Genomic DNA, 11,809 nt, shown 5'->3' on the forward strand with positions numbered 1-11,809 from the left:
AAGGCTGAAACAGGTACGGAGTGGGTGATGGGAACTAAAATCAGTTTTCGACTTACTGTGGGTTTTTCTGCCTAAAGGGCATAGACTTTAGGTAACTAGCTGCAGGTACCAATCTGGGACTCACTTCGTACTGGTGAAAGTGGAAGCTGTGGGAATGTGGTATCCCAAACATTCTGCATGAAGCTGAAGAGGGGTAAGAACAGAGCCCTGGGTCACCCCAGGAGGTAGTGGAGGTGCCAGGGTGGCAGAAGGCAAACCAGGAGGAGGTGGCAACTAGGGAAGGAGAAAAGCATCCATCAGAAAAAGAGGAAAGATCCGTATCCGATGCTGCAGAGAGGTCTAGGACGCGTGCGCAGGACCACTCATGCAGGAGTTGTGGGGTCTTCTCCTACTTTGGGGAGTCTCTGGCCAGCTTGCAGAGAGTTAGGAAAAAAGGGAAGCCTGGGGAAGTGTTAACTCATTTAAGAAGCCTGGGAGACAGGTGGCGGCTGTAGGTGAGCTGGGGATGCATTGACAAGGGAGGTTATGGCATTTTAAAAACTGTTAAAAAAGAAAAGAGTTCACTGGGAGACATGAGGCACTGCCACAGGAAAGTCTTCTCTCTAACCTTCTCTAAGCCCCTGCCCCAACTTGATTTCTCTTCTATTATTCTGCCTTATTCTTATTTTATTAGAGCATAGTTAGGTTTCTTTGTGTCTGTTTGCTGCCACAGGAAAGACTGTTTCAAGAGAACAGCGACCGGCTATATTTACCATACACCAGGGCCTAGCAAAGTGCCTGGACACAACAGATGCTTAAGAAGATTTCTTGGATGTGGGTAAATCTGGAAAAATCTGTAGGAAGGAAATGGGGTAGGACGTGGGGAGACTTCAAACTGGTGACCCCTACTTTCTCATTAGAGTGGGCCATGAAAGGCACCTGCCAAACTGGAAGGAGGGAAGGGAACAGATCTCTTGTGTTCAAGAAGAGTTGCCATGGGAGTACCAGTTTGCAACCTGGAAGGAAGGAGCCTGTGGTGCAGAGACACTGAGGTGCTGATTTCAGAAGCTGAGCGTCTCTGGGTGAGGGCAAGACTTGGATGTAGAGGACCCAGTAGCTGGAGTGGGTGGGGGTCACTGGAGTCGAGATGGTTAAGGAAGCAGGAATCGGAAGCAGCCCCTACATGGACTGTGGGACTAGGGGAGGAGAGAAAGCCCACGGGCCAAAGTCTCCCATGCTGTGGGAGAGTGACTAGCTGGCCGAGAACGGCCACAGAGAAGTGTAGCTGGGACCCGGCTAGGTCACCACTCATTTCCCACTCTGCCACCTCAAACAATCTCTGACTAGTATTTAATCACTCATGTGGAACTGAAAATTACTGTCCTTTGGAGATTGAATCATTTCTGTCCTTTTCAAATTACACTACTATGTGAATTCATGGGAGGCAGAAATTTTCTGCATAGATTCATTTTTTTTAAAGAATAAGAGATAGGCGACATCTTGATGACCTTCAGTAATTGCCCTGCACTGTACAATATTTTTGAACATGATTTTAAGAAAGTATCAAAACTTGGGGTTGAGAGAAGCCTTCGATGATTTAGGCTAACACCTTCATTTGCACAGCTGAAGAAAATTTTTTGCTGAAATACGGCAAACAGTACATAATTACTGATTTAGATATGCAGTCAGCATTGAAAGTATCTTCAATTTTTGAAGTGTGCTTTAGATATACAAATTAGCAATGCTTACATTTTTTCCCCAGTTATCTGTGTTCAACTTTCCGATATAAAATCTCCGAAGCATAAAATTATCACGTAAATTGTTCCTGAACAGTTCAGAGGAGCAAACTGCTTCCTGGCTTGAAAGAGGAAGTCAAACCTTCAAACAGCTTTTTATGTTGATGCTAAATATAAATAATATAAATATAAAAACGTTCCCTGCGAAGTAGTCAAAGCAAGACACAGCAGCATTCGAGATTTCTCAAGAGAGACACACACGAAGACTATTTTTCGCTCATTAAAACACTAAAACCTTCAATAGCATCTTCCATAATACCTGAAGGTGGAGTGCTGTCTTATGTAATAGAAGTCTTCCCTCCGCACTCAGTTTGTAGGCAAATTAAACACCTAATTCCGCCCAGAATTTCTGAGTACTTTCACCTTACCTGTAGGCACTGATCAGCATTGCAATTCCCATTTCTACAGACGATGAAAATGGCAAAGATCAGCTCCATGGGCTTACATCGGTTGCCAGAAGCCAATTTAAAGGCTCTCCCCCAAATCACCGGTTACCCCCAGCCCGCTCAGGCAGCGGTAACAAGTAGGAGTCCGTTTGTCTTTCGCGAACAGGCGGCGCACACGCAAAGTACGGGGTAGGGGACGCCCGCGAGTACCTGGGTATCCCAGGTTCAGGGTCACGGGCGCCCGCTAGGCTGGACCGGCGGCAGCAGCAGACACGCTGGCCCCAGGACTCCCGGCCGCGCGGACACCTGGCCCGCCGGCGCGGCCCCTCCGTGCCCCGCCCGGGTCCTATTCGGGCTCCCCGCGGGCCGGGCACGGGTGCGGGGCGCGCACGCAGCTTTGACCGAGGCAGCCTGGCCGGGGGAGGCTGAGAAAGTTCCTCCTCCTCGACACCGGCGCCCCCGGCCCCGCTGGCCCCGCAGCCTCCCGGCCCGGCGCAAGATCGCCGCGCGGAGCCGGCGGCGCGCCGAGCCCCGGGACCGTCCCCGGCGCGGCGGGCAGCGCCTGCTGCGCCCCTCCCGCCCCGGGCGCCCGGGATCGGCCGCGGGGAGCGCAGCCCGTACTCACCGCCCCTCGCTCGGGATCCCCAGGTGGCGGCCGCGGAGCGCGGCGCGGCCCGAGCCGGAGCCGGGTGTCGGTGGGGCGGGGGAGTCGGAGGAGGAAGAGCGGCGGCGGCGGCGGCGGCGAGGAGGGGCAGCGGAGGAAAGAGGCGGCGACGCCTGCACACGCCTCGCAACCCGAGCAGCCCGGCAGCCCCACTGAGCCAGCGGGCCGGCCCCGGCGGCGGGGGCTTTATCGCGGCGCGCGCGGCCCCCGCCCCTTCCTGCCGCCCCCGCCCCCGCCCCGCCCCGCCCCGCCTTCCCGCCGCCTCCTTTGTGTGCCAGCGGCTGCCGCGTCCCCGCGCCCGCACTCCGGGGCGCCCCCGCTCCCGCCGCCGTCCCGCCGAGGCCGCCCCCCGCGGGTCCCCGTCCCGGGGCTGCGCCTAGAAGAGCCGGGAGACGCGCCGACCCCGAGTTGCGGCACCAGCCCGGCCTGAGCTGCACGTGGGTCGCCGGGCTCGGAGGCGGGGGGGGGGGGGGGGGGCGGGGGGGGGAGGTTTGGGAGGGGGAGGGACCCAAGGGCTCGCGGCGCCTCCCTGGGACGCAGGGCTGGTCGTCTGGGCTGCCCCCCTCCCCGGGAGAAACAGGGGGACGCCCCGGGACAGTGCCTACCGGTCCGGGTGATGGGGATAACGGTGCCAGGTCGCGACCGGGGAGGGACAGATCACCCCTCGAACCTCTTCGCCGGGTGCCCCAGAGCCGACTTCTCCCGGCCTCGCGAACAGAGGAGCCGCAGCTGGTCGCCTTAGGCAAAAGGCAGACCAGGGGATCCAGAAAACTGGATTCCTGGTTGCGGTGACAGCGTGAGGTACCCCGCAGAGACCTGGGAATCCGGCCCTTCCCAACCGGTTACTACAGCCGATGGGACCTCGTGCGCCGCAGAGAAGCACAGACCCCAGAGGCCGGCGGCAAATTACCGTCCTGCTCCCAGCTGTATGACCCAGATCTCCCGCATGCGGCCCGCCTTTGCATCAGCTTAGTTTTGTAGGTACCCAACTTTAATGGCATAATTTATGTTGCCCTTAGACAGTGCAGAACCCTCACCAGCAGGCCCACGGCCCCGACTGTGAGAAAGAAATATGGTAAATCTCCTAAGACACAGCCTTGAATTAAGCTTGCATCTACTCATTAGAGCAACTTGGAATCTTGGAAGGGTATTCACAGCCTCTCATATAGGGAAACATGCTATGGGAGTTTTGGCCCTAAAATTAAAAGGAAGCACAGTCCACAAAAAGAAAACCCACTTCATTGCTTTACACTCATGCCCAGTATTCATATTCAGTTACAGGCAGGATAAAAATCCTTTTTCCTGTTGTTGCCTCTGCCTGAAATGCTTTGTTTCTCCCCACCATCTTCCTGATGACTGCTTCCTTTTACTTCAGGTCAACAACTCAAAGGTCACCCTCTCTAGAAACCCTTTCCTGGTCACTTGAGCTAAAGTCACCCGCCTTTCTCCAACCCATGACGTTCTTCATGGTCCTCAGCATGATTTGGTTTTTTTTTTTAACTTGTTTCTTGACTAGTTTTTTCCACACTTCCTCATTAGAATGTATGCTCCCAGAAAGGAAGGAATAGAAACCAGTTGAATGTGGTTTCTAACTCACCCGGTTCCTGGTGCCTGGAGCCAACACTCCACCTATAGTCTTTGCTCAAGAAATATTTGTGGACAAGTGCCAAGTGACTGTTAACATGGTAAGGACTGCTCCAGGGACAGTGTTATCATTTGGTCTCATCTGGGAAGGCAAGCTGGAGCTGGGAAGAATGAGGTGGGGATGGGAGAAGCTACAGGAGAAAGCCCAGAGGTGGGATTGAGCTTGGTGTGTTTGAGAAGCTAGGACCAGCGTCTTTCAGCTGGAAGGGAGTCATTCAGGGGACTAGTGGAGAAACAAACTATTATAGAACCAAGAAGTGGGTGAAGCCAGGTTATGAAAGCCTGCCCGATTCCCTGCATCCACTTCTATCTTTGTCACTTTTTAAAATTGAACATTTTTATTGAGATAATTGTAGGTTCACATGCAGGTGTAGGAAATAACACAGAGAGGTCTCTTGTATGCTTTGTCCCGTTTGCCCCAAGGGTAGCATTTTGCAAGACTACTGTGTAATATCACAATCAGTATATCAACATGTATACATTGATTCATGTCTCAAACACCTTGGGTAATTATTTGCCATTTCAAATTTTTAGTAAAGTTACTCTAAAATTTTGAAAGAAATGAACAAATATTATTTTTATAAATTTATTTATTTTATTTATTTATTTTTGGCTGCATTGGGTCTTTGTTGCTGCGCTCAGGCTTTCTCTAGCTATGGAGAGCGGGGGCTACTCTTCGTTGCCTTGCACGGCCTTCTCGTTGCAGTGGCTTCTCTTGTTGTGGAGCACGGGCTCTAGGGCACATGGGCTTCAGTAGTTGTAGCACGTGGGCTCAGTTGCTCTGCGACATGTGGGATCTTCCCGGACCAGGGCTCGAACCCATGTTCCCTGCATGGGCAGGTGGATTCTTAACCACTGCGCCACCAGGGAAGCCCAGAAATGAACAAAGATTATGTTAAAGGGTTTTGGTCTCTTGTTTTATTGGAACCAACTTTTTTTTAAAGGGGAAGAATGTTTTATTTTCCCAGTTAGAGCATAATGAGGGTCCAGATTCTTCATCTGTAAAAGACAGTCAGAAATCTTTGGGACTTACCTCTGACTGTTCACTTCCCTGCCCTACCCAGTACTGTTGAAGGAACATTTTGAGCAATGCTGTACATGACTTGTCAATTCTGAAATCAGACAGGATGCAGTGTTAACTAATATGCTAAACTATGCCTAACCACTAATGGGCCTTTCTCTCTCCTTGGACATTGGATGGGACTGCCACTGAGTGTCTCCCAGAGGGAAGTGTTTCAAGACAAAGACCCATTCTGCCAGTGGGCTATGCTGGGAATACCAACTATGCTTGTTACAGAATGTGCACGGCGACTGCTGACCGGCCTTCCCGATGCCAGCAAGAGGGTACAGAAGCAATCTCCCAAGCTTTCCACAACATTCAAGTGACCAGGCACTTTGACCCCCATCTTAGGGGCTGCCCCAAAGAAGCTGTGTTCCTACCTCACTTGGTGCCCCTAAGCGGCAGTTCAGACACCAGAGGGTGTATGACCCTTGTTGAAATGGATTTGTCATAGGTGTGTGCTTTCAATTGGCGTTTCCCTCCTGTCTTGTTTGAGAAATCCAAATCGTTTAATGCTCCTACCTGCTTCTTTTTGTACAACTTCACATTCACAGCAGAATTTCATTTTGTCCTTCAATTGTGTGGCTTGCCTTAATCCTCTGATAGAGCTTCAAATGGTTTATTCCTTAATTTTTTTTTTTTTAAGTGACCTGGAGTTTAGCCAGCTCCAGCCAGTCTCTGAGTTTGGCTTTGTGTCCATAAGCCGCAGTTGGGAGAAACGCAAGAAATGCCCAAACAGAATAAAACAAATGATCTATTTAGTCTCATTTCCTCTCTTGGAAGAGGTCCAGCTTTGAGTGCTTTGGAAGAAGATGAAAATCCCCCCACCCCACCCCCACTGCTCCCTCATACACCCAAACAGTATGACCTTGTATTTAAGTAAAAGCTATCCTTAGCTCCCAATGGGTGATGGTGTTTTGTCTGGAAGAGCTACTGATGTTTCTATAATAAGATAATAATAGTTGCTCCTCTCCTATCTAACCCCTATTTAAAATGCATTTCACCACAAGACGACTTGTTACACAACTTTATAGATGCAAATGCTGTTTCGTAAGGTTGTTTCAACCAGGGGAAAGGAGACTGGTTATAACAGTTCACTTAGACAATTAGTTTCTGGGACTGTTGCATTGGTATGAACTCTTTTTTAAAGCTTATAATAGGTATTTTTTGTCTTTTTATTTCCCTTTCAAGTTGGCTTTCAAATAATTCCAGTTTCCTCTTTCTGTAACTTCTGAAACAGACTCAACCAGAGCATCAGTTCACACTTTCCCACTCTCGTCGCTACTTTTCACCAAGGGCTTCAGAGAAGAGACGTCAGTAAGTGCTGGGCTGAGGATTATTTTCTACTTATATTTGACCAAAGAAGATGGGAAGCCCTAGGTGCTGAGGCTCACTGTGATGCTGACCCCTTCAAACAACAACCTAGCTCTTCTTCTCTTCTTCCTTTACCACCAAACAAGGATGCCGCCTCCCTTTTTTTTTTTTGGCGGTACGCGGGCCTCTCACTGTTGTGGCTTCTCCCGTTGAGGAGCACAGGCTCTGGACGCGCAGGCTCAGCGGCCATGGCTCACGGGCCCAGCCGCTCTGCGGCACATGGGATCCTCCCGGACAGGGGCACGAACCCGGGTCCTCCGCATCGGCAGGCGGACTCTCAACCACTGCGCCACCAGGGAAGCCCGCCTCCCTTTCTTTTATACTCTCTCTGCCCTCGCTTCTTACCTGCATCACTGTCTCCTCCCTCTCTCTCTTCCTCCACCCCGCCCCCGCCTCTCTCAAAGGTTACTAATAACTTCCCATGCCAACCCCAGTGGTTTTTCATCATTCTTTATCACCCTTGATCTCTTGGCAGCATATAACTCTGGTGTTTTGCCCATTTTTGAAATTCCTTTGCCTGTTTTCTCTCTTCTCCAATTCCTTAGCCAGCCTTTGTCTTTCCCTCATCAAATCCTTCTCCTCCCGTATGTGGGTGCTATATTCTTGTCTGCCCTCAGCTCTCTCCTCTCCTTCACACACTCTCTCCCAGTGGAGTGACCATTGATTGGTTTGTGGCCACCCAGCCTCTATTCCCTGTCTTTTGATTGCCAAATCTGTTTTCCTTTGGAGAATCACTTCTTCTGCTTTATGTCACCCTGTTGGGAATGGATGACAAGGTGTCTTTACTTCTTCTAGCCAAGGGGTGGGCATATGACCAAGCTCACTGGATCCCCTCCCAGGACTTTGAATACTTGAAGGGAATGGGGAAAGTAGTTGGAGCTGACTCATCCTAGCTTGATAAGGTTGTTTATGAATCCTTCCCATCTGGATCCCCAGAACCACCATGGTCCCTGCCTCTTCTGAGTAGAAGTCCACACTGGACTCTTTTCTAGCCAGATTTGGTTTCTGTTGCTTGTAATCAAGAATCTTTCACAGATACATCCTAGATGCCTGTAACTTTGCTTAGTTCTGGGTGAGTTCCAAGCCTGTATTTACAGATGGCCTTGACCTCTGTTCAAGTTCCTACTCACATATCTCCAAATGCTTGGCAGATAACTTCTACGTAATATCCCACTGTCAGGGACCTCCCTTGTGGTCCAGCGCGTAAGACTCCATGCTCCCAATGCAGGGGGCCCAGGTTCAATCCCTGGTCAGGGAACTAGATCCCGCATGCATGCCGCAACTAAGAGTCTGCATGCCGCAACTAAGACGTCAGCATGCAGCAACTAAAAGAACCTGTGTGCGCAACGAAGATCCCGCGCGATAAAACTAAGACCCAGCGCAGCGCAAATAAATAAATGAACGACTAAATAAATAAATAAATATTCCACCATCACCTCCTACCTAACAAGTCTAAAGCAATTTATTATCTCCCTCCTGAAGCAGTTCTTCCTCCTGAACTCCATAAGGATTTTAGAGGGATGAGTGCTGCCTCAGTCACTGAAACCAGAAGGATGGGAATGAGTTCTGATGACTCCTCTTCCCTTTATCCTATATCCAGCCATTGCCTGGTGCTATTAGTAGTTCCTTCCCTAAGTCCCTCTTATTCATCCCTTTCCTATTTTTTTTTTTTCAGATTAGTTCAGACCCTTATCACTTCATCCCTGGACCACTGCAGTATACCCTAACTATTCTTTCAGCTTCCAGATTCTATCCACCACTGCCAGCTTAATCTTTCTAAGGCACTGCTTCAGTTATGCCCCTCCAACGCTTAAAATAATTTCATGTTTATCACTAAGGTCTGAATTCATTGGCTTAGGCAGTCTTTTGTAGAGGTTGGGGTCACAGGTTCTGGAGTTAGATTGCCTGTGTTCAAATACCAGCCTCATCACTACATAATTTTTTTTCAATTAACTAAACCTCTGAGCCTCAGTTTCCTTATCAGTAAAATGGGGGATACTAATCGTATAACCTACACATACAGTTATGTGACAATTAGTTAATCTGTGAAAAGGGTTTAGCTGAATGTAAATAGTAGGTGCTCAATAAAAAATTATTACAGTGAAAGCTCTCCACAGTCTAACTCTAACTTACCTTGTTAGCCTTGTCCTCTCATTTTCTCTAATATGTTCATAAAGGCTTTACCAACCAGAATTCCTCATCAAAATTTCTATTGTAGTTTTCTACTATTGTGCCATTGTTTAAACCATTCTGCCCCAAATATCCCTTCTTTCACTCCACCTGTATCGATACCTAGTCTTGCATTATAAACTATCCCAATTTTAATGGCTTAACGTGACCATTTTATTTGTTCATGATTTTATGGGTTGGCTGGGCAGGGTTCAGCTGGGATGGTTCATCTCTGATTCACCCAGTGTTGTCTGACCTGCACAGCTGCAGGATTCCAGATGGCTCCAATCACATGTGTGGACCCTGTGCAGGCATGGCTGGAACTCTGTCTTCTCTTTGCTCCAGTTTTTTCACCTTTATGGGCCTTCCCCCCCCCCCCCTTGTCATATTTCAAACTGAGAGGCTTCTCTCTGCATTGGTTTTCCAACAATACACAGACTGCCTTTTTGTTTGTTTGTTTGAAAATTTTTGTGGAAGTATAATTTACATAGCCACTGTTTTATTTATTTATTTATATTTCAGCCACACTGTGCAGCAACCCCAACTAGGGATCAAACCCATGCCGCCTTCATTGGGAGCACAAAGTCTTAACCACTGGACCACCAGGGAAGTCCCTACACAGACTTCTTTACAGGATAGCTCAAGACTCCGAGACGGTAAAACCAGAACTTGCAAGACCTCTTAAGGACTAGCCTTGGATTTAGTATAACGTCATTTCTGTTGGATTCAAAGTAGGTCACAGAACCATCTCAAATGAGGAAGGAGATGTAGTAGTCACCTAGGGCTGCCATAATAAGACACCACAGACTCGGTAGCTTAAACAACAGACATTTATTCTCTCACAGTTCTGAAGGCTAGAAATCTGAGATCCAGGTACCCTTAGGGTTGGTTTCTGGTGAGACCTCTCTTCCGGTCTTCTAAGCGGCTGCCTTCTCACTATGTCCTCATGCAGTCTTTCCACGCGCACATAGAGAGAGAGATCTCTGGTGTCGTTTCTTTTTATAAGGACACTAGTCCTACTGGAGGAGAGCCCCACACATTTGTCCTCATTTAACCTTAATTACCTCCTTGAAAGCCCTGTCTTCAAATACAGTCACATTGGGGGTTGGGGCTTCAACATATGAATTTTGGAGGAACACAGTTTATAACAAGAGGAGTAGAAAAATCGCATTGCAGAAGGGGCTGCAGGAAAGGAGGGATCATTGCACCAATTTTTGGACTTAATTCACCACCCTTCTCTGCCACTGAAATAATAATTTTCATGCTTCACAATTTTCCCCTCTCAGCCTCGCCAGTGTTGATATCTCCTCACTCAGCACTCCTGTAACTCTAAGTACGGGTTGTTTATTTCACATGACCACATCCTTCCCTGGATGTAAGCATTTGGTTTAGGCTCTAAGCTCAAGGCAGTAGCCTTTTTTTTTTTTATATCTTTAAGTTTTCATGTGGTGCCTTGCACAGAGGGGCCATAATAAATGTTTATTAAATGAAGAAAAATACAATTAATTTTACCGTTCCCTAAAGTGACAGCCACTCACAGATCAACTAGGTTTGACACCTGGGCAGTTTGCACACTTCACTGCTTCTTCTGTGTCCTCAGTCCTCTACCTCTTCCGGTACCCTAGACAACTGCACGTGGAAGAACTAGAAGACGGGACACTGGGAGCCAAAATGCCTAGGTTACTGTCCCATTCTGTCACCTCTTAATTGTGTTTGTGAGCAAGTCATTTGATTTCTCCAAGGCTCAGTCTAATAGAAGAAGAATAATACCTTTTTAAGACTGTCATGAGAAAGGAGCATGATATTTAGGTGAAAGCACTTTGTGAAATCCGAAGAGCTTCACAGATATTATTACCTGCATTAGTCTAGTGGGGCTGTCGTTAACAAAGTACCATAGCCTGGATGGCTTAAAGAATAGAAAGTTAGGGCTTCCCCGGTGGCGCAGTGGTTGAGAGTCCGCCTGCCGATGCAGGGGACACGGGTTCGTGCCCCGGTCCGGGAAGATCCCACATGCCGTGGAGCAGCTGGGCCCGTGAGCCATGAGGCCTGTGCGTCCAGAGCCTGTGCTCCGCAACAGGAGAGGCCACAATGGTGAGAGGCCCACGTACCACAAAAAAAAAAAAAAAAAGAAAATTATTTTCTCCCAGTTCTGGAGGCTGGAAATCCAAGATCAGGGTGCCAGCATGGTCAGTTTCTGGAGAGACTCTCCCCTCCTCTGGTTCTGGATGGCCTCCTCCTCACTGTGTACTCACATGACCTCTTCTTTGTGCATATGAATGGGAGAGAGAAAGAGAGAACTCTGATGTCTCTTCTTATAAGGAAACTAATCCTGTTGGATCAGGGCCCCACCTGAATGTACTTAACCTTAATTTCTTCCATAAAGACCCTGTTTCCAAATTTTGTCACATTGGGGGATAGGGCTACAATACAACAGATAAAATTTGCAGGGACAAATATTCATTCCATAACTTTACTGTTGTTAATTCTGAGGGAACATAAACCTTCAGCCATAACACTACTATTGTTACTTCTGAAGCACACAATTGATCTTCATTGGTCTATCTTGGTTCCTTGCAGATTCTGCTCTATACCAACCCTTCCGGTGTGCCTTCTGTAGTGCTTGGCACATTATAGAAATCAATAGGTAATAGCATTTATTATTGTTTTCCCAGTCCCTATGGACAGATGTTGGGGGAGTGGAAAGTAAAGACAAGTGTTCTGAGATTTCCAGTTCTAA

At 48.5% G+C, this 11,809-nt stretch overlaps 1 protein-coding gene across 2 annotated transcripts in view; it reads right to left on the bottom strand.

Moving 5' to 3' along the window:
* SERPINE2 (serpin family E member 2) overlaps positions 1–3,444 on the bottom strand; it is a 72,405-nt gene extending 68,961 nt beyond the window's left edge. Inside the window, exon 1 of one of the 2 annotated variants that reach the window (XM_079924088.1) lies at positions 3,431–3,444. The gene's annotated coding sequence lies outside the window, so the exon portion shown is untranslated. Of the gene's footprint in view, positions 1–2,786; positions 2,990–3,430 lie in introns of those variants that run through there. The other variant, XM_079924089.1, reaches the window with a different exon arrangement.
* Between the last annotated feature and the right edge of the window lie 8,365 nt (positions 3,445–11,809).

This window comes from Stenella coeruleoalba (assembly GCF_951394435.1).
Source record: "Stenella coeruleoalba genome assembly, chromosome: 6".
Classification (NCBI taxonomy): Eukaryota; Metazoa; Chordata; class Mammalia; order Artiodactyla; family Delphinidae; genus Stenella; species Stenella coeruleoalba.